General features: G+C 49.2%; 2 pseudogenes; one reads left to right on the top strand and one right to left on the bottom strand.

Moving 5' to 3' along the window:
• The window catches only part of LOC135530907 (lysosomal alpha-mannosidase-like), an 8,318-nt pseudogene extending 3,075 nt beyond the window's left edge, over positions 1-5,243 (top strand).
• Positions 5,244-5,765: 522 nt separating this feature from the next.
• LOC135530912 (tRNA (guanine(26)-N(2))-dimethyltransferase-like) lies at positions 5,766-23,210 on the bottom strand (annotated as a pseudogene).

A 23,210-nucleotide genomic window follows, 5' to 3' on the forward strand; every position in this document is an offset into this window, starting at 1 on the left:
ATAGGACATAGACTAAATAAAGTATATTACTGTACAGTGTGTGTAACCTCTCTCATCCCCACTATGTGGAGGACCATAGGACACAGACTAAATAAGTATATCACTGTACAGTGTGTGTAACCCTCCTGTTACCGCTGGGTGGAGGACTATAGAACACAGACTAAATAAAGTATATCACTGTACAACTGTGTGGAGGACTCTATAGGACACAGACTAAATAAAGTATAACTGTACAGTGTGTGTAACCTCTCTCTCTCCCCACTGTGTGGAGGACTATAGGACATAACTAAATAAAGTATATTACTGTACAGTGTGTGTAACCTCTCATCCCCACTGTGTGGAGGACTATAGGACACAGACTAAATAAAGTATATCACTGTACAGTGTGTAACCTCTCATCCCCACTGTGTGGAGGACTATAGGACACAGACTAAAGTATATCACTGTACAGTGTGTGTAACCTCTCTCTCCCACTGTCCCAGGTGACATAGACTAAAGTATATCACTGTACAGTGTATGTAACCTCTCATCCTCACTGAGTGGAGGACTATAGGACACAGACAGTATCACTGTACAGTGTGCTCCTCACTGTCCCAGGTGTTGGTCAGTAACACTCTATCCTCTCTGAGTGGATCATCTGCTCCTCGTGTTTACTGTGAACACCTCAACATCAGTGTGTGTCCCCTCACAGAGACCAGCAAGAAGGTAACACTACACGGGCACACACACACACTCACAATTCCTCTTTGGTTCCGTGAAGTTAAATTTCCCTCCTTTCTTTTTCCATGTTTCTCTGTCAGTTCTCAGTGAACGTGTACAACCCTCTAGCTCGTCCAGTCAGTTGGCCAGTTAGACTGCCAGTCAACGGGACGGCCTACAGTATCTCAGATGCTAAGGGCAAGGCTGTGGACAGTCAGGTTGGTCTGTCTGTTCTGATAATGGTTGTCATATGTCGTTGTTCAATAACCTTTGTTATGACAGTTATGTATTGTGTGTGTATTTGCGTTTTGTGAGAGTACCCCACTCTATCCCCACCCCCCCAGGTGGTCCCAGTGTCGCAGGCCACAGCGGCGGTGCGACGGGGCAGAGGGTACGCTGTCAACGAACTGTTGTTCCAGGTTCAGGCCCCTCCCCTGGGCTACAGCACCTACTCTGTCTCCCTGCTTCAGAACGGCCCTCCATCTCCTCAGTCCTCTCCACTGCCCAGGGCTCCCAAGGCTATACAGAACAAGGTCTGGTCTTATGGCTGGACACAAACGTACTTTCTACTATGAAAGCAAATATTTGATGTTTGATTTCATGTCATCAATGGAGACCAATATTCCAAAATGTACAATGTCTCCGTTAATGATGACATATCTATGTATAAAGTGAGTTGGAAAGGTGTTGTTTTAAGTTTGGAAAGTTTTGTATCTAGGTTTGGATGTCACCTGTTCTGTCACTTTTTGTCTCCTCTAGTTTCTCAGGGTGACCTTTGACCCAGAGACGGGTCTCCTCAGCAGCCTCAGTAACCTGGAGACACAACAGACTGTCAAACTGTCACAGAACTTCTACTGGTCTGTACTACTTACTCTCTCTCTACCCTTCCCTCTCTCTCTCTACCCTTCCCTCGCTCTACCTCTCCATTTTCTCTACCCTTTCCCTCTCTCTACCCTTCTCTCTACCTCTCCATTTCTCTCTACCCTTCTCTCTACCTCTCCATTTCTCTACCCTACCCTCTTCCCTCCATTTCTCTCTACCCTTCCTCTACCTCTCCATTTCCTCTACCCTTTTCTCTCTACCTCTCCATTTCTCTCTACCCTTCCCTCTCTACCTTCCATTTCTCCATTTCTCTTCCTCTCCATTGTTCCCTCTCTTCCTCTCCATTTCTCTCTATTGTTCCCTCTCTCCATTTCTCTCTCCCTCTCTCTCTCTCTCTCCATTTCTCTCTACCCTTCTCTCTCTCTCTCCATTTCTCTCTACCTCTCCATTTCTCTCTACCCATCCATTTCTCTCTGCCACTCCTTCCTATTGTCTCTACCCTTCCATAATTATTTCTCCCTCTGTCTTTCTCTCCCCAACCTTCTTCTTTACTCTCACTGTGTGCTAGCATTGTCACGTTGGGTGATTTTCTGTCATCTTTGTTCTGTGTATGTTTGTCCAGGTACAACGCCAGCGATGGTAACAACTCAGAGAGTATTCAGATGTCAGGGGCCTACATCTTCAGACCTAACACCTCTACCCCTTTCATCATCAGCAAGACGGCTAAGATAGAAACACTACAGGTACCTACTACATTATACTTCATCTAGTCTCTTTACTTGCATGTGTTTCAATATAATTCAATATGCATGAGACCCACTAAACGTTCAAGAGATTCATTCCAGTCATCTCACAATTTCTAGTCTCTGCCTTAACCCCCTTCTCCTGTCTTATTCCCCCCCCTCCTCCTCACTCTCCCTCCCTCCTCCTCTCCCCCCCCTCCTCCTCCTCACTCTCCCCCCATCCTCCTCACTCCTCCCCCCATCAGAATTCCGTGGTGCAGGAGGTGAGACAGTGGTTCAGTCCCTGGGTCTCTCAGGTGGTCCGTCTCTACACAGACAGCAGGGCTCTGGAATTGGAGTGGACTGTCGGCCCGGTGCCTATAGGGTGAGGAAGGGGCTCAGAGCCACATGGGGCCTGGTCACAGATAATGCACTGGAAGGAGAATGGAGCGTTATTGAGACAGCCTGTGCATGTCTGGCAGAAGGAGTGAGTCTTTAACAGACTAGAAAGTATTCCTGTACCATAGATTATAGTGTATCATGTTCTCTCTCTGCCTCCCCCCTCCTGCTCTCTATCTGCCCCCCCCCTCCTCTCTATCTGCCGCCTCCCATCAGTGATGACCTGGGTAAAGAGGTGATAAGTCGTCTAGACAGCAACATCAACTCCTCTGGTGTCTTCTACACTGACTCTAATGGCAGAGAGGTGCTGCAGAGACGGTGAGGGACCTGTGTGTGTTTCCCAACTCTACGCATCAGTATGTGTTGATGATGGAGTACTGTATTCCAGTAGTGTGTTCAGACACACAGTATACACCCTAATGCGTTGTATATCTGTCTCTGACAGGAAAGACTACCGGCCCACGTGGAACCTGAGACAGTCTGAGCCAATTGCTGGCAACTACTATCCTATCAACTCTCGAGCTTACATTAAGGTGTGTCTCATTGGTCATACACCCCGGTCTGACACTTCTCTTCTCTCTCGCTCTCATGATCATGCACTTTCTTTTCCTCTTCCCACTTAGTTCCTTTTTCTGGTAGCCTTCTGGTCCAAAAGACTCTCCCTCCTGTTCTCTTCACTCTGTTTTACAAGTTCATGTGATATTATCTGACTATAGTAAATGGTGACTTCCACTGTGTGTATGTGCAGGATGACAAGGACCAGCTGACTGTAGTGACGGACCGTTCTCAGGGAGGGGGCAGCATCCAGGATGGATCACTGGAGATCATGGTAACACACACTCTCTCACTACTCTTCATTTTTCATGTGATAGGATTTTGGCATCAAAGACATCTGTTGTGTGTGTTTCACGTCTCACCTCTTTCCCCCGGCTCCACACCCTGTCTATCTTTATCACTGTCACATCTGACACACTCCATCCACACGACCCCCCCAGCTCCACCGTAGGTTGCTGTATGATGACGTCCGGGGTGTAGGTGAGCCCCTCAACGAGACGTCTGACATTTACCCAGAAGGCCTGGTGGTTCGTGGTCGCCACCTCCTCTCCCTCAGCCCCCCTGCCACGGCTGCTGACACACACCGCCCCCTAGCACAGGAAGTGGTACTGCAGCCTCTCATCACGTTCACCGACGGAGAGCTGCACCCGAGTACCAGGCTGGAGGTGAGAGAGAGAGAGCCCATCGCAAATGATTCTTTCCTCAAGTTCTCCTCCTTGCCTCTTTCTCAACCGTATTGGAGAAGGTTCAAGGTCCCACCCCTCAGGCCTTCTTCAATGGATTGAGAAAGAGGTGAGGCATCTAGGAAAGGAGGGAGAGTGAAGGAGGAGGCTGATTGAGGAACAGTTATCAGCTCTGCAGATGAAATGTGTCACTTTGGACTATTGAAATGAACCAATCTTTGAACCCCCCACCTCAGTTCTCTGGGCTACAGGCAATGCTGCCCCCTGCTGTTCACCTGTTGACAGTGTCTCAGTGGGACCAGGACACAGTGCTGCTCAGACTGGAGCATCAGTACCAAGCTTCAGAGAGCAAGGAGCATTCCCAACCTGTTACTGTTAATCTGCAGGTTAGTGATATGTAATACTGTATATACACACACACCATACAGAGACTGTGGTTCTAAGGCTGGAGCACCAGCAGCAAGCCCAGGAGAGCATTCAGTCTCACTGTTAGGTTCGTGGTGAACACACACACAGTGCTGCTCAGACTGGAGCATCAGTATCGGGCTATGGAGAGCAAGATGAACTGTCAACCTACAGGTTCAGAACTCCCACACGTATGCATACGAGCCATAAACCTTTTACTAATACCATACATCCTGTCTGAGACAGTGATGTAACAACTGTTATTCACAAGTTAATTCATTTCAAACCGCTTTGAAAACATGAAAGCAATGTAGATATTGAAGTTACATGCTCTACTCTCCGTCAGTCACTCACTCTGCTCTCTCTGTAGAAGCTGTTCTCCACTCTGGACGTGCTGGGCGTGTCCGAGATGAACCTGTCAGCCAATCAGTGGAAGGATGAGATGACGCGTCTGGACTGGAAGGCGGAGTCAGGTACACATCACACAGGTGTAACAAATCAACTCTCTGCTTACTCAGCCCTCTAGGACGCGTGAAGACCGCTGACCTGCTTTAGTGTAGCAATTCCTTTGTTAGTCCGTTGTGGGGCTTGTTGCTCTGTTCATTGCACAGAGCTTGATGCCTGTTGTCTCCATTTGCCTCAGGTGAGAAGCCCCTGCCAAAGAGAGGGGAGACCCCTCTGTGTGGGAGGTGAACCTCAAGCCCATGGAGATACGCACCTTCCTGCTCCGTGTCAGGCAGAGATAGTCAATCACCAACCTCCGTTCCAGAACTAGCCAATGATCAATCCCTGTGGCTTAGCAATTATGAACTCACTGCCTTGATTGGATGTAAATAATTTGGAGTCTGAGTACATGAAGATGAATCAAATGAACAGGATTTCTTGTCATAATTGATTGACAGGAGTGGGTTTTAAATGAGCTCCTATAAAAGAGCTTCTTTGAAGCCGCTGAACAATTCCTTTATGTTGTAATTTTACAGCGCCAATACCACAACCTTCCTAGTATTTCAAAGCCATTTTCCGTAAACTTATTACTAAATCATTGTCATTTGTCTCTAACATCAATAAACTATTCACACACACACACACCTGTTACCAATATATATGTTCTGATTCACATACTGGTGCACATTTTCTACATGCCGAGTGAATATTCTGTGCAATAAGCGATTTTATTCCTCTCGTAATTAAATGCCTTTTTCAAATGAGTGGTTTAGGCTGCATTTACACGGGCAAAAGATCCAATCTGATTGGTCTGATTGGGCATAAGATGAGAATTGAACAGCTTGTGTGTTGAATCAGATCAATGTGCAGCTGATATTAAACCCAGGTTGTTTCTCAGTGTTACCTCACCCATTCCTCCACATGACTATAATATGTACATGGAAGTCAAAGCACATTGACAATTACACAACAGCTGTTATAAAAATTAACCATCAGTAAAAGCTATTTTTCACCAGAACAAATGACTTCTCCACACTTGCCATAAAGACTTTTATTAGACTGTCACAACAGTCATAAATAAAACAGAATTGATGCTTCACTTCAGTATGAAGCCAGTATGTGTATTTCCAATACAGGGCGAACTAGACATCCCATAATGAAGTTGCCCATAGATGCTGATACTGGGTCAGTTTTGCATTCTCCCCACTAATGGTAATGTAGAGGATTGGGGGAGGGGAAGCTGATCCTAGATTGGTACCAAGGGGGAAACTTCACCCCGGAGTCATAACCGGAGTTCAAAGTTAGTTATGTCTGGGGCCTGGAGTTTCACCTGGTTGCTTTGTCATGATTGTGTCCAGTATACCTTAGTGGACAGATTCTGCTGAGCTGGACATGAGGATACCAAGTGGGAGGGAAGAAATCACTCCATCTGGTCAGTCTGTTCCAGGTCATGGGAGTAACAGCATTTTTCACCATGTGTGCATTTACCCTGGAGGGGGGGAGGGGGGAACATATGCAAATCATATGTAAGACATAATCATTGTGTCCTATGGAAAATAATGAATGACATAGAAGATGTTCCACTAGACACGAGCGGAGTGAAACTGACCTTCCTTTCCCACAGAACGCATAGAGCCTCGTGTTGATTATCCCTTTTACACCAAGGCTCGAATTTAACATATTTACCACTAGAAATGTGTTCAACATCCACTGAAGTAGCGAGTAAGTTACCAAGATTGCTTGGTTACCAAGGCAACTACTGTAGCTAACAGACTCGCTAGCTAACCCAACCATCAGTCTGAGCTGGCTATTATGAAAATCAAATTAAAAACAACACTTTTTCCAATTAGACTTACTTTAAAAAGCAGCTCAAACAAAATATGTTTAAGCCCTTCAATTCTACCGTGCGTTATAGGGAAATCGCAAGCTCTAGAATGCCCTTCAATTCTACCGTGCGTTATAGGGAAATATCGCAAGCTCTAGAATGCCCTTCAATTCTACCGTGCGTTATAGGGAAATATCGCAAGCTCTAGAATGCCCTTCAATTCTACCGTGCGTTATAGGGAAATATCGCTAGAAGCTCTAGAATGCCTAGAATGCCCTTCAATTCTACCGTGCGTTATAGGGAAATATCGCAAGCTCTAGAATGCCCTTCAATTCTACCGTGCTCTAGAATGCCCTTCAATTCTACCGTGCGTTATAGGGAAATATCGCAAGCTCTAGAATGCCCTTCAATTCTACCGTGCGTTATAGGGAAATATCGCAAGCTCTAGAATGCCCTTCAATTCTACCGTGCTAGCTCTAGAATGCCCTTCAATTCTACCGTGCGTTATAGGGAAATATCGCAAGCTCTAGAATGCCCTTCAATTCTACCGTGCGTTATAGGGAAATATCGCAAGCTCTAGAATGCCCTTCAAATTCTACCGTTATAGGGAAATATCGCAAGCTCTAGAATGCCCTTCAATTCTACCGTGCGAAAAATCGCAAGCTCTAGAATGCCCTTCAAATCTACCGTGCGTTATAGGGAAATATCGCAAGCTCTAGAATGCCCTTCAATTCTACCGTGCGTTATAGGGAAATATCGCAAGCTCTAGAATGCCCTTCAAATCTACCGTGCGTTATAGGGAAATATCGCAAGCTCTAGAATGCCCTTCAATTCTACCGTGCGTTATAGGGAAATATCGCAAGCTCTAGAATGCCCTTCCTTCAATATCTACCTAGAATGCCTTATTCTAGGGAAATATCGCAAGCTCTAGAATGCCCTTCAATTCTACCGTGCGTTATAGGGAAATATCGCAAGCTCTAGAATGCCCTTCAATTCTACCGTGCGTTATAGGGAAATATCGCAAGCTCTAGGAAATATGCGTTATAGGGAAATATCGCAAGCTCTAGAATGCCCTTCAAATCTACCGTGCGTTATAGGGAAATATCTAGAATGCCCTTCAAAGCTCTAGAATGCCCTTCAATTCTACCGTGCGTTATAGGGAAATATCGCAAGCTCTAGAATGCCCTTCAAATCTACCGTGCGTTATAGGGAAATATCGCAAGCTCTAGAATGCCCTTCAAGCCAACAATAAGTATTTAACAATGCCAGTTTAGGTTTATTATTGTGTGGAAAATGTATCTGTAATAATAGCTGGAGTGTTATGATGATTCATAATTAATGAGGCACTGTCTGTTGCTGCGGAGATAGAACACCTTGTTCTCTGGTAGTGTACGGTTACTATGCCGACAGTGTTATTATGAAAAGAACAGAGTGTGCTCACACCCTTCAGAACATTTCACCAAAGAGAAAGCCCTGTGAAACATTACCGTGGCTGCCTCTACACAGGCAGCCCAATTCTGATATTTTTTCTCCTAATAGCCTTTTTTGAGAAATCAAATCAGATCTTTTCACATCAGATCTTTTTTTTTTTTAGAGCTGGTCTGATTGGTCAAAATACCAATTAGTGTAAAAAGATCAGCATTGGGCTACCTGTGTAAACGCAGCCTTACAATTCTACTATGTCTATATGGTTCTTGTGGGGTGTTTCCCTGTACCTTTTGCAAGGGAAGCTCTTTCAACTTTCAGACTTTCTGAAACTTGTGTAATGCAATGCCTAGTGTTACAGGGTGTGGGGAGGGAAAATGTGCTCCCATACCTTCCTGAACCTCTTGCAGGGGAAGCTCTTAAGCTGGGTGGCGTCTGTGATCTGGTTCTTCCTCTTGTTTTGACCCTGTTTCCTCCTGTCCTCCAGGTCTGATGAGATACCTCCACCACTAAGAGAGAGAGAGACACCAAATTGAGAGACTGCATGCAGAATTCTGCAAAAATGTCCTCTGTATACAATGTAAAACACCAAATGAAGCATGCAGAGCAGAATTAGGCCGGTACCCGCTAATGATCAAAACCCTAAAAGAAAGCAATTCCCAAACCTTCCACAACAAAGTCATGACCTACAGAGAGATGAACCTGGAGAAGAGTCCCCTAAGCAAGCTGGTCCTGGGGCTCTGTTCAAAACACACCCCACAGAGCCCCAGGACAGCAACACAATTAGACCCAACCAAATCATGAGAAAACAAAAAGATAATTACTTGACACATTGGAAAGAATTTACAAAAAACAGAGCAAACTAGAATGCTATTTGGCCCTTAACAGAGAGAACACAGTGGCAGAATACCTGACCACTGTGACTGACTCAAACCTAAGGAAAGTTTTGACTATGTACAGACTCAGTGAGCATAGCCTTGCTATTGAGAAAGGCTGCCATAGCCTGTCTTCTCTTGAGAGCCAGGTCTGTCTATGTGCACACTGCCCACAAAATGAGTTGGAAACTGAGCTGCACTTCCTAACCTCCTGCCAAATACATGACCATATTAGAAACACATATTTCCCTCAGATTACACAGATCCACAAAGAATTTGAAAACAAACCCGATTTTGATAAACTCCCATATCTACTGGGTGAAATACCACAGTGTTCCATCACAGCAGCAATATTTGTGACCTCTAGAAAAGGGCAACCAGTGAAGAACAAACACCATTGTAAATACAATCCTATTTACTTATTTTCCCTTTTGTACTTTAACTATTTGTACATTGTTACAACACTGTATATATATACACATAATGACATTTGTAATGCCTCTATTTTTTTGGAACATGTGTGAGTGTAATGTTTACTGTTGACTTTCTGTTTATTTCACTTGCTTTGGCAATGTTGAAAGACAGAAAGAAGAGAGAATATAGGGAAGACAGTAAGAGGCAGGTGGAGAGAAAGAGACAAGCAAGAAACAAATGGGGAGAGGTTTAACACAATACTGTAGAAATGTTTATTTAGCTAACTTCATGTTGAGATCATCATTAATAAGTGTCTGAGGGTCCGTACCCAGCCTTGGCAAGGGCCTTGGCCCCCAGCTGGCCTGGGGTTTAGGGTTAGGGGTCAAATACAGGGTTAGTATTAATAGGTGTGTCCTACCCAGCATTGGCGCGGGCCTTGGGCCCCCAGAAAGGCTCAGGGTTCTCCTGGAAGCGGGTGAGGTGGCGACGGCGAGACTGGGGATTGGCATCCTCCCTCACATCAAAACACGCCTGTAGACTAGAGAGAGAGAGAGGAGAGCGATGGGGGAGGGGGAGAGAGAGAGAGGAGAGCGATGGAGAGAGAGAGAGGAGAGCGATGGGGAGAGCGATGGGGAGAGCGATGGGGGAGGGGGGAGAGAGGAGAGAGAGCGATGGAGAGAGAGAGAGAGGAGGGATGGGGAGAGAGAGAGAGGAGAGATGGGGGATGGGGAGAGCGATGGGGGAGGGGGGGAGGGAGAGAGAGAGGAGAGAGATGGGGGGGGGAGGGGGGAGAGGGGAGAGAGATGGGGGGAGGGGGAGGGAGAGAGAGAGGAGGAGAGGTGATGGGGGAGGGAGGAGGGAGAGGAGAGAGATGGGGGGGAGAGAGAGAGAGGGGGGAGAGGGGAGAGGGAGAGAGAGAGGGAGAGATGGGGGAGAGGGAGAGAGATGGGGAGAGAGAGAGAGAGAGAGAGAGAGGGGAGGAGGAGAGGGGGGAGGGAGAGAGGGGGAGGGGGAGAGAGAGAGAGAGAGAGAGGGGGAGAGAGAGAGAGAGAGATGGGGAGAGGAGGAGAGAGATGGGGAGAGAGAGGAGGAGATGGGGAGAGCGAGGGGGGATGGGGGGGGGAGAGAGAAGGAGAGAGAGAGATGGGGGGGGGGGAGAGAGAGAGGAGAGAGATGGGGGAGAGAGGGGAGATGGGGAGAGAGAGAGAGAGATGGGGGGGGGAGAGAGAGAGAGAGGAGAGAGAGGGGGAGAGAGAGAGGAGAGAGATGGGGAGAGAGGAGAGAGATGGGGAGAGAGAGGAGAGAGATGGGGGCGGCAAGGTAGCCTAGTAGTTAGAGCGTTGGACTGGTAACCGAAAGGTTGCAAGTTCAAATCCCTGAGCTGACAAGGTACAAAATCTGTCGTTCTGCCCCTGAACAGGCAGTTAACCCACTGTTCCTAGGCCGTCATTGAAAATAAGAATTTGTTCTTAACTGACTTGCCTAGTAAAATAAAGGTAAAAAATAAAAATAAAAATGGGGAGAGAGAGGAGAGAGATGGGGAGAGAGAGGAGAGCGATGGGGGAGGGGGAGAGAGAAGGAGAGAGAGAGAGATTGGGGAGGGGGAGAGAGAAGGAGAGAGAGAGAGATTGGGGAGGGGGAGAGAGAACAAGAAGGGGGGACACGGGACATACCTTTTCCTAATATCCATAATCTTATTCATCACTACATTATACCACCTCTATGTTAAACTGTACTGGCATCTTCATCTCCCAGGCAGTTGGTTCAGTCCCAGACTTACATGGGTTCAGTATTGAGGATGTGGTGAGCAGGGCTGCTCTCTGACAGTCTGTCTCTCTTCACTGGATTGGACTTTTCCTGCAGGATACAAGATAACCACCACATACCGTCAAATCTACACCCGGATTGGGACTTGGACTTTCAGTTTCATCCCGTATTGAAATGGTTCCCATGGTGCATTGTGTCTTACCCAGCATCGCATGACGTCCCAGAGGACCCTGGGAGGAGCGTCCGTCTTTAGAGCATTCTTACAGGCATGAGACAAGGACACCCTGTGGCCTGCATGAAGCAGAGCCGACCTGAAGAGAGAGAGAGAGAGAGAGAGAGAGAGGGTGAGTGAGTTCAAGGATAGAGGGGTGGGGTGTAATCAGACAGGACAGTCTTATATGAGGGAGAGTAGGACCTGAATTGGAGCAGAGGGGGAGTGCTGCAGTGTACAGTGCTGCTCAGGTTGTCCACTGTGTAGTATAGAGGCACATCCTCCAGCTCCTGGACACACAGACAACAGTTAAAGTTTGGACAGTACACCTGGCTCATCTTAGGCAGACCTCAGATCAGCTTGCCATTTCTCTTCTTACCCAATCCTACCATTAAGAGTGAGAACACCAACCTAACCTTGGATCAGCATCAATGGAAGAATCTCAACTGCATACTCCTCACCTCCGCTCTCCTCGCCTTCTTCTCAAAACCCATTGGAGGAGAAAGAGAAGTCCCTCACCTCTGACCTTCTCCTCCAATGGGTTTTGAGGAGGAGAGCAGCATGCAGTTGAGAAAAGGCCCCCCATGTCTTATTCCATGTAATATAAAGTGTATTTCAGACTGCTTCTTGTAGATCTATGACCCCAAACCTCTCACCTCTGTGACCATGCTGAGCATCTATGACCACTAACCTCTGACCATGTGACCATGCTAACCTCTCACCTGACCATGCCCTCTATGACCCCTAACCTCTCACCTGTGACCTGTGACCATGCTGAGCATGCCCTCTATGACCCCTAACCTCTCACCTCTGTGACCATGCCCTCTATGACCCCTAACCCTCACCTCTGTGACCATGCTGAGCATGCCCTCTATGACCCTAACCTCTCACCTCTGTGACCATGCCCTCTATGACCCCTAACCTCTCACCTCTGTGACCATGCTGAGCATGCCCTCTATGACCCCTAACCTCTGACCATGCTGAGCATGCCCTCTATGACCCCTAACCTCTCACCTCTGTGACCATGCCCTCTATGACCCCTAACCTCTCACCTCTGTGACCATGCTGAGCATGCCCTCTATGACCCCTAACCTCTCACCTCTGTGACCATGCCCTCTATGACACCTAACCTCTCACCTCTGTGACCATGCCCTCTATGACCCCTAACCTCTCACCTCTGTGACCATGCTGAGCATGCCCTCTATGACCCCTAACCTCTCACCTCTGTGACCATGCTGAGCATGTCCTCTATGACCCCTAACCTCTCACCTCTGTGACCATGCTGAGCATGCCCTCTATGACCCCTAACCTCTCACCTCTGTGACCATGCCCTCTATGACCCCTAACCTCTCACCTCTGTGACCATGCTGAGCATGCCCTCTATGACCCCTAACCTCTCACCTCTGTGACCATGCTGAGCATGCCCTCTATGACCCCTAACCTCTCACCTCTGTGACCATGCTGAGCATGCCCTCTATGACCCCTAACCTCTCACCTCTGTGACCATGCTGAGCATGCCCTCTATGCGACGGGCGGTTCCAAAGCGGGACGGGTTCCCAGACACGGCAGACAGAACCTTCTGAACGAAGCTCACGTCATGGAGGGCCTCACCCCAGATAGGACCACCCAGCTACAGAGGAGGAGGAGGGAGAGACGGTGTCAGAGAGAATGCGTGAGAAAGTAAGAGACAAAGTGTGTGTGTCCTCACCTGGTGTCTGTGTCCACAGTGTTCACACTCTGCTCCAACCGGCGGTCCAGTGGCTGCAGAGTACTTTATACTGAAACACACAGAGAGAAACATTAACACACACAAGTTGCCCAACTCGACAGGAATAACCCATATAGAGAAATAGTGTCTTACTGGTTTCCCTGAGTCGTCCTCTTGCCCAGTCGTTGTAAGTGGAACGAGCCACAGCCAACACAGTTATACACCAACGCTTGTTTACTGAAACACAACATCAGGTGTAATGTCATCATATCTTCAGAATAACAACTTTACAGTCCGTTATGAAGACTTCATGTCTAGATAAAGTATTGTGTTACGTGTGTGTGTCCATACCTTGCTGAGTTTTTGACCACGGCCTGTCCAGTGTGTACCCTGACAAACACTCGTATGTAGAAGTCCACACTGACACAGAGCAGGGGGTGGATGTACCGTTGGTACACACCAGCTCTCTGGTCCAGACTGTGTAGGATGATACGCAGAGCCTGGGGGAGGAGGGAGAAGAGGGGGGAGGCGAGGAAGAAGAGGGGGTGGCGAGGGAGAAGAGGGGGTGGCGGAGGAGAAGAGGGGGGTGGCGGGGGAGAAGAGGGGGTGGCGGGGGAGAAGAGGGGGTGGCGGGGGAGAAGAGGGGGTGGCGGGGAGAAGAGGGGGTGGCGAGGGAGAAGAGGGGGGTGGTGAGGGAGAAGAGGGGGTGGTGGGAGGAGGGGTGGTGAGGGAGAAGAGGGGGAGGGAGGGGGTGGGGGAGAAGAGGGGGAGGCGAGGGAGAAGAGGGGGAGGCGAGGGAGAAGAGGGGGGGGAGGGAGCGAGGGGGTGGCGAGGGATAAGGGAGCTATGAGACAAGCTACACAGCAGGGACTAAACTCGGGGGAAAGTTCTATTCAAAATGTATTCAGGGAGAAACTTCCCTAAGTTCCTTCTACTACACACGGATTAGGGAAAAGGGGGGTTTTTATTTGACCCCCTTTTCTCCCCAGTTTCATGGTGTCCAGTTGTTAGTAGCTACTATCTTGTCTCATCGCTACCCTCCGGGGAGAGCTGGGGGGCGGGGGAGAAGACCCGGGGGGTGGCGAGGAGTAGCTACTATCTTGCGATCCCTGGGGACCCTCCCTAAGACGCTGGGCCAGGTGAGGCTACTATCTTGTCTCAGGACCGGCCAAACCCTCCCGGGGGAGAGAGGGGCTGGGCCAGGAGTTTAGGGGGTAGCGGGGAGACTATCTTGTCTCAGGGAGAAGACCGGCCAAACCCTCCCTAACCCGGAGAAGCTGGGCCAGTTGTTAGGGAGAATCTTGTCTCAGGGAGAAGACCTCCCAAGACCCTCAGTTGGGGAGAACCCGGACGACGGAGGGCCAGGGTTAGTGAGGGAGAATCTTGTCTCATCGGGGAGAAACCCTCCCTAAGGGAGACGCTGGGGGTTGTGAGGAGACTATCTTGTCTCAGGGAGAACCGGCCAAACCCTCCCTAAGGGAGAAGCTGGGCCAGTTGTGAGGAGCTACTATCTTGTCTCATCCCTACCGGGGAAACCCTGGTGACCCGGAGAAGCTGGGCCAGTTGTGAGGAGACTATCTTGTCTCAGGGGGGGTGAGGGAGACCCGGGGGTGCTGGGCCAGAGGGGGTGGTATCTTGGGAAACCCTCCCTAAGGGAGAAGAGGGGGCTGGGCCAGGGGTTAGTAGCTACTAGGGGGTCTCGAGGGGGGACCAGGGGGCCAAACCCTGGCGAGGGATAAGGAGAGCTATGAGACCAGTTACACAGCAGGGACTAAATCTTGTCTCATCCAAAATGTAATCCAAACTCCCTAACCCGGACGGATTATGGGCCAGTTTTTCTTGCATCCATCTTTTCATTTTATTTGGCCAAACCCTCCCTAACCCGGAGTTTCATGGGCCAGTTGTTTAGTAGCTACTATCTTGTCTCATCGCTACAACTCCCAAACCCTCCCTAACCCGGAGGTCACTGCATCCAGTTTTAGTTGAAAATACTATCTTGTCTGGAATCAGTACCGGCCAAACCCTCACCATCCCGGACAGTACGCTGGGCCAGTTGTTAGTAGCTACTATCTTGTCTCATCCCTACCGGTCAAACCCTCCCTAACCTGGACGACCTGGGCCAGTTGTTAGTAGCCATCTTGTCTCAGTACACGCCAAACCCTCCCTAACCCGGACAGACGCTGGGCCAGTTACTATCTTGTCTCATCCCTACCGGCCAAACCCTCCCTAACCCGGACGACGCTGGGCCAGTTGTTAGTAATACTATCCACACCGGCCAAACCCTCCCTAACCCGGACTGACACTGGGCCAGTTGTTAGCAGCTACTATCTTGTCTCTGGGACCTCCTCACCCGGACAGCCTGGGCCAGTTGTTAGTAGCTATCCAGGAAAGGGGCGGGGCCAGTTGTTCCAGGTCTATGACATCTTGTCTCATCCCCGCATCCATACATCAGCATGCTGGAGGAACAAGACAGGGAGGGTTTAACATGCTGGAGGAATGATCTTGTCTAACAACCCTCCCTAAACGAGGACGCTGGGGGGATTAACATGCTGGAGGAGGAACCGAGACTGGGGAGGGATTAACATGCTGGAGGACTATCGGGGAGGGATTCATGCTGGAGGAGGAACGAGACAGGGAGGGATTAACATGCTGGAGGAGGAGCGAGACAGGGAGGGCCAGTTGCTGGAGGAGCTACTATCTTGTCTCATGCTGGAGGGCCAAACCCTCCCTAACCCGGACGACGCTGGGCCAGTTGTTAGATTACTATCTTGTCTCATCGAGACGGCCAAATTAACCCGGAGGACGCTGGGAGTTGTTTAGTAGCTACTATCTTGTGTCATCCCTAGATGGAGGAACCAAAGGGAGGGATTAACATGCTGGAGGACGCTGGGCCAGTTGTTACATAGCTACTATCTTGTCTCATCGAGACGGGGACCCTCCCTAACATGCTGGAGGACGAGACAGGGAGGGATTAACATCCCTGGAGGACGAGCTGGGCCAGTTGTTAGTAGCTACTATCTTGTCTCATCGAGACAGGGAGGGATTAACATGCTGGAGGAGAGACAGGGAGGTCACTTGCATCCAGTTTTAGTTGAAAATACACACTGCTGGAATACAGTTTAGACAGGGAGCGATTCACCATCTCATGACAGTACTTGGCTTTGATGGAGACAGAGCAGGGAGGGATTTGCATGATGGAGGTCTCCCCACTGTTACCAGCCATCACAGCCATGTCAGTACACGTCAGGGACAACAGACCTGGGGGAGAGAGACAGGGAGGGATTAACACCACACTCAGTGATTAACTGTTGCTGACACATAAACATGTTAAGTTAACATGATGGAGAATAACTGACGGACCTCCTTCATGGACAGCCTGGACGGCGGCATCCAGGAAAGGGGGGGCTTCGAGACAGGTAGGGATTAACATGGTCTATGACATCAGGGAGGGATTAACATTCTTCCCCCGCATCTCATACATTAGCATGCTGGAGGAACAAGACAGGGAGGGATTAACATGCTGGAGGAATGAGAGAGGGGGGATTAACATGCTGGAGGAACGAGACAGGGAGGGATTAACATGCTGGAGGAGGAACGAGACAGGGAGGGATTAACATGCTGGAGGAGGAACGAGACAGGGAGGGATTAACATGATGGAGGAGGAACGAGACAGGGAGGGATTAACATGCTGGAGGAACGAGACAGGGGGGGATTAACATGCTGGAGGAGGAACGAGACGGGGAGGGATTAACATGGAGGAGGAACGAGACGGGGAGGGATTAACATGATGGAGGAACGAGACGGGGAGGGATTAACATGGAGGAGGGATTAACATGATGGAGGAACGGGGAGGGATTAACATGGAGGAGGAACGAGACGGGGAGGGATTAACATGGAGGAGGAACGAGACAGGGAGGGATTAACATGGAGGAGGAACAGGGAGGATTAACATGATGGGGGAGGGATTAACATGCTGGAGGAACGAGACGGGGAGGGATTAACATGGATGGAGGAACGAGACAGGGAGGGATTAACATGGATGGAGGAACGAGACAGGGAGGGATTAACATGGAGGAGGAACGAGACGGGAGGGATTAACATGATGGAGGAACGAGAGAGGGAGGGATTAACATGATGGAGGAACGAGAGAGGGAGGGATTAACATGATGGAGGAACGAGAGAGGGAGGGATTAACATGATGGAGGAACGAGACAGGGAGGGATTAACATGGAGGAGGAACGAGAGAGGGAGGGATTAACATGATGGAGGAACGAGACAGGGAGGGATTAACATGGAGGAGGAACGAGACGGGGAGGGATTAACATGCTGGAGGAACGAGACGGGGAGGGATTAACATGATGGAGGAACGAGACGGGGAGGGATTAACATGATGGAGGAACGAGACAGGGAGGGATTAACATGCTGGAGGAACGAGACAGGGAGGGATTAACATGATGGAGGAACATGGAGGAGACGAGGGAGGGATTAACATGATGGAGGAACGAGACGGGGAGGGATTAACATGGAGGAGGAACGAGACGGGGGAGGGATTAACATGATGGAGGAACGAGACGGGGAGGGATTAACATGATGGAGGAACGAGACGGGGAGGGATTAACATGCTGGAGGAGGAATGAGACGAGGGAGGGATTAACATGATGGAGGAACGAGACAGGGAGGGATTAACATGATGGAGGAGGAACGAGACGAGGGAGGGATTAACATGGAGGAGGAACGAGACGGGGGGGATTAACATGCTGGAGGAGGAAGAGACAGGGAGGGATTAACATGATGGAGGAACGAGAGAGGGAGGGATTAACATGATGGAGGAACGAGAGAGGGAGGGATTAACATGATGGAGGAACGAGACAGGGAGGGATTAACATGATGGAGGAACGAGACAGGGAGGGATTAACATGATGGAGGAACGAGAGAGGGAGGGATTAACATGATGGAGGAACGAGAGAGGGAGGGATTAACATGATGGAGGAACGAGACGAGGGAGGGATTAACATGATGGAGGAACGAGACAGGGAGGGATTAACATGGATGGAGGAACGAGACGGGGAGGGATTAACATGATGGAGGAACGAGACAGGGAGGGATTAACATGGAGGAACGAGACGGGGAGGGATTAACATGATGGAGGAACGAGACGGGGAGGGATTAACATGGATGGAGGAACGAGACGGGGAGGGATTAACATGGAGGAGGAACGAGACAGGGAGGGATTAACATGGAGGAGGAACGAGACGGGGAGGGATTAACATGGAGGAGGAACGAGACGGGGAGGGAGTAACATGGAGGAGGAACGAGACGGGAGGGAGTAACATGGAGGGGCAGAGGTTAGGAGAAAGAGGTGGATCAAAAGAGAGGTAAAGAGGGAGAGACTGAATAATAGGGAGAAAAGATAAATGGAGAGGGATAGTTTGACTTCGAGAACACTGAGTGTCAGTGACCATAGATAGATAAATAAAGAAGAAAATAAGAGAAGAAAAGAATGAGATAGATGAAGGAGAGAGCGAGACCAACCTGGCATCTCTCTGGCTGGCCTGCAGTAGGTGTGTGACTCCGTTGTGCTGGGCATTGCGGGCGATGAGGGCAGCAGCCTTGGCTGAGAAGTCGTTGGCCGTGACGCTACGTAGACCAGGCACCTCCAGAGCAAACCTCACAGAGCGTGGCAGACCAGGCCAGACGCTGCCAGACCCTCCAACACACGCAGACCATTCTGGATGGAGAACGGTAGGGTTAGATCACAACCACACTGGCAGACCATTGTGGAGAGAGGAGAACGGTAGGGTTAGATCACAACCACACTGGCAGACCATTGTGGAGAGAGGAGAATGATAGGGTTAGATCACAAACACACTGGCAGACCATTGTGGAGAGAGGAGAACGGTAGGGTTAGAACACAAACACACTGGCAGACCATTCTGGATGGAGAATGATAGGGTTAGATCACAACCACACTGGCAGACCATTGTGGAGAGAGGAGAACGGTAGGGTTAGATCACAAACACACTGGCAGACCATTCTGGATGGAGAATGATAGGGTTAGATCACAAACACACTGGCAGACCATTGTGGAGAGAGGAGAACAGTAGGGTTAGAATACCAACACACTGGCAGACCATTGTGGAGAGAGGAGAACGGTAGGGTTAGAATACCAACACACTGGCAGACCATTGTGGAGAGAGGAGAACGGTAGGGTTAGAATACCAACACACTGGCAGACCATTGTGGAGAGAGGAGAACGGTAGGGTTAGAATACCAACACACTGGCAGACCATTGTGGAGAGAGGAGAACGGTAGGGTTAGAATACCAACACACTGGCAGACCATTGTGGAGAGAGGAGAACGGTAGGGTTGGAACATGGATGCACACACACACTTTTTCAGACCATTGTGGAGAGAGGACAGCGCTCCCCCACTGGCAGTTAGGACTGGCTCCTCTCCTCCTTCCTCCACTGTCTGCATCTCTGACCATTGTTCTTCTCGTCAGCTAGATTGACCACCACCCTCTCCTTCTCCCCTGGCACTACCACCTTACCCCCTCCGGGCCATCTGCTCCCGGGCAAACTCTGTAACCACCGCACACCTGGAGAGAAGGGGGGCAAGACGGAGACATGAGATGAAACAGGTGTACCTGTGATAACAACAACTGCTGAGCAGACCATTGTAACTGTGATGAACAACCAGGAGCTACCATAGCCTGTAACTGTGATGAACAACCAGCTGGCTACCATAGCCTGTACCTGTGATGAACAACCACAGCTACCATAGCCTGTACCTGTGATGAACAACCAGCTAGCTACCATAGCTTACCTGTGATGAACAACCAGCTAGCTACCATAGCCTGTACCTGTGATGAACAACCAGCTAGCTACCATAGCCTGTACCTGTGATGAACAACCAGCTAGCTACCATAGCCTGTACCTGTGATGAACAACCAGCTAGCTACCATAGCCTGTACCTGTGATGAACAACCAGCTAGCTACCATAGCCTGTACCTGTGATGAACAACCAGCTGGCTACCATAGCCTGTACCTGTGATGAACAACCAGCTGGCTACCATAGCCTTACCTGTGATGAACAACCAGCTGGCTACCATAGCCTGTACCTGTGATGAACAACCAGCTGGCTACCATAGCCTGTACCTGTGATGAACAACCAGCTGGCTACCATAGCCTGTACCTGTGATGAACAACCAGCTGGCTACCATAGCCTGTACCTGTGATGAACAACCAGGGCTACCATAGCCTGTACCTGTGATGAACAACCAGCTGCTACCATAGCCTGTACCTGTGATGAACAACCAGCTAGCTACCATAGCCTGTACCTGTGATGAACAACCAGCTAGCTACCATAGCCTGTACCTGTGATGAACAACCAGCTAGCTACCATAGCCTGTACCTGTGATGAACAACCAGCTAGCTACCATAGCCTGTACCTGTGATGAACAACCAGCTAGCTACCATAGCCTGTACCTGTGATGAACAACCAGCTAGCTACCATAGCCTGTACCTGTGATGAACAACCAGCTAGCTACCATAGCCTGTACCTGTGATGAACAACCAGCTAGCTACCATAGCCTGTACCTGTGATGAACAACCAGCTAGCTACCATAGCCTGTACCTGTGATGAACAACCAGCTAGCTACCATAGCCTGTACCTGTGATGAACAACCAGCTAGCTACCATAGCCTGTACCTGTGATGAACAACCAGCTAGCTACCATAGCCTGTACCTGTGATGAACAACCAGCTAGCTACCATAGCCTGTACCTGTGATGAACAACCAGCTAGCTACCATAGCCTGAGCCATATTTATTGTACCTTCATTTAACTAGGCAAGTCAATATAGAACAAATTCTTAATTAATGACGGCCTACATGTAAAGCCCTCCCCCCCGGTCAAACCCTCCTCTAACCCAGACTATGCTGGGCCAATAAGCACCGCTGTATGGGACTCCCGATCACAGCTGGTTGTGATACAGCCCGGGTTTGAACCCAGGTCTGTAGTGGCGCCTACTAGCACTGTGATGCAGTGCCTTAGACCGCTGCGCCACAAATGTATTTTATCTATACTGAACAAAAGTATAAACTCTACATGTAAAGTGTTCCATGCACAAATTAGTTTATATCCCTGTACCATCCATTGCAAAGATAATCCATCCACCTGACAGGTGGCATATCAAGAAGCTCATTAAACAACATGATCATTACACAGGCGCACCTTGTGCTGGGGACAATAAAAGGCCACTCTAAAATGTGCCGTTTTGTCACACAGTAATGCCACAGACATCTCATGTTGAGGGAGTGTGCAATTGGCATGCTGACTGCAGGAATGTCCACCAGAGCTGCTGCCAGAGAATTGACTGTTAATTTCTCTACCAGAAGCTGCCTCCAACGTCATTTTAGAGAACTTGGCAGTACATCCAACCGGCCTCACAACCGCAGACCACGTGTGGCCAGCCCAGGACCTCCACATCCAGCTTCTTCACCTGGGGGGGGGTCGTCTGAGACCAGCCACCCAGACAGCTGATGAAAATTAGTTTGCACACCTGAAGAATTTCTGCACCAACTGTCAGAAAACATCTCAGGGAAGCTGATCTGAGTGCTCGTCGTCCTCACCAGGGTCTTGACCTGACTGCAGTTCAGCATCGTAACCGACTTCAGTGGGCAAATGATCACCTTTAATGGCCACTGGCACGCTGGAGAGGTGTGCTCTTCATGGATGAATCCCAGTTTCAACTGTACCAGGCAGATGGCAGACAACGTGTATGGTGTCGTGTGGGCGAGCAGTTTGCTGATGTCAACATTTTGAACAGTGTCCCATGGTGGCAGTGGGATGATGGTATGGGCAGGCATAAGGTACAAACATCGAACACAATTGCATTTTATTGTTGGCAATTTGGATGCACAGAGACACTGTGACGAGATCCTGAGGCCCATTGTTGTGCCATTCATCTGCAGTCATCACCTCATGTTTCAGCATGATAACACATGGCCCCATGTCACAAGAATCTGTACACGATTCCTGGAAGCTGAAAATGTCCCAATTCTTCCATGGCCTGCATACTCACCAGACATGTCAGCCTTTGAGCATGTTTGGGATGCTCTGGATCGATGTATACGACAACGTGTTCCAGTTCCCACCAATATCAAGAAACTTCACACAGCCATTGAAGAGGAGTGGGACAACATTTCACAGGCCACAATCAACAGCCTGATCAACTCTAGGTGAAGGAGACGTGTCGCGCTGCATGAGGCAAATGGTGGTCACACCAGATACCGACTGGGTTTCTGAACCACACCAGATACTGACTGGGTTTCTAATCCACACCCCTACCTTTTCTTAAGGTATCTGTGACCAACAGATGCATATCTGTATTCCCAGTCATGTGAAATCTATAAATTAGGGCCATAGATTAGGACCTAATTAATTTACTTCAATTGACTGATTTCCTTGTATGAACTGTAACTCAGTAAACTCTTTGAAATTGTTGCATGTTGCGTTTATATTTTTATTCAGTGTAAATACATGGCTCTGACTATAGCTATACTTTCTTCGCAGATTCAGCTCTACATAAGCCATGTTGAATGCAGTTTCTTCAACTGAAGGCTTACAGACCCATAGGAAAACATCCAAATTGCAATGTATGCATATATCCCATAATATGTCCAGGGATAAGGTATATGTTGACAATGCAGCCTTGAGCTGAATGTTGGGCCAGCTAAGAGATAAAGGACCATTAGGGGTGTATTCGTAAGTGCATACCAAAGCAAACTGTATGAGGGTTTCTATTGGACAAATTCAGGTAGGTCCCTCTGTTTCGTTGACTTCCTAGTGAATTCGCCCCATCAGTCAAACTCACGTCAAATCTCTGTTGAACTCCTGCACAGGGTTGTAAAACACCTCGTTGGCACTGGGAAACAATATGGCTGCCTTGCCCTCCCTGACAACTGTCTCCCCTGGCAACAATCCCGTTGTCAGGGGCATCTTCTGGTCAGGTGTTGAGGCAGCTGGACTTGGGTTCAAGCCCTCCACTGGGGCTCCAGAAGTAGGGGGCTGAGGCTTGGTGTCTACCCCAGACAAGGTGGTGTTAACTTGTGGATCCTGAGGGGCCCTGAGGGGCTCCATGGTTCTCAGTCCCCTGTAGGCAACACTGCCAACTGTCCTTAGAATCCTCTGGTGGGTGAAGGGTACAGTTAAGAGGGGAGTAGCCGAGCAGTGATGATCAGCATGGGGCACTTCT

Source organism: Oncorhynchus masou, unplaced genomic scaffold, assembly GCF_036934945.1.
Source record: "Oncorhynchus masou masou isolate Uvic2021 unplaced genomic scaffold, UVic_Omas_1.1 unplaced_scaffold_1459, whole genome shotgun sequence".
Lineage (NCBI taxonomy): Eukaryota > Metazoa > Chordata > Actinopteri > Salmoniformes > Salmonidae > Oncorhynchus > Oncorhynchus masou.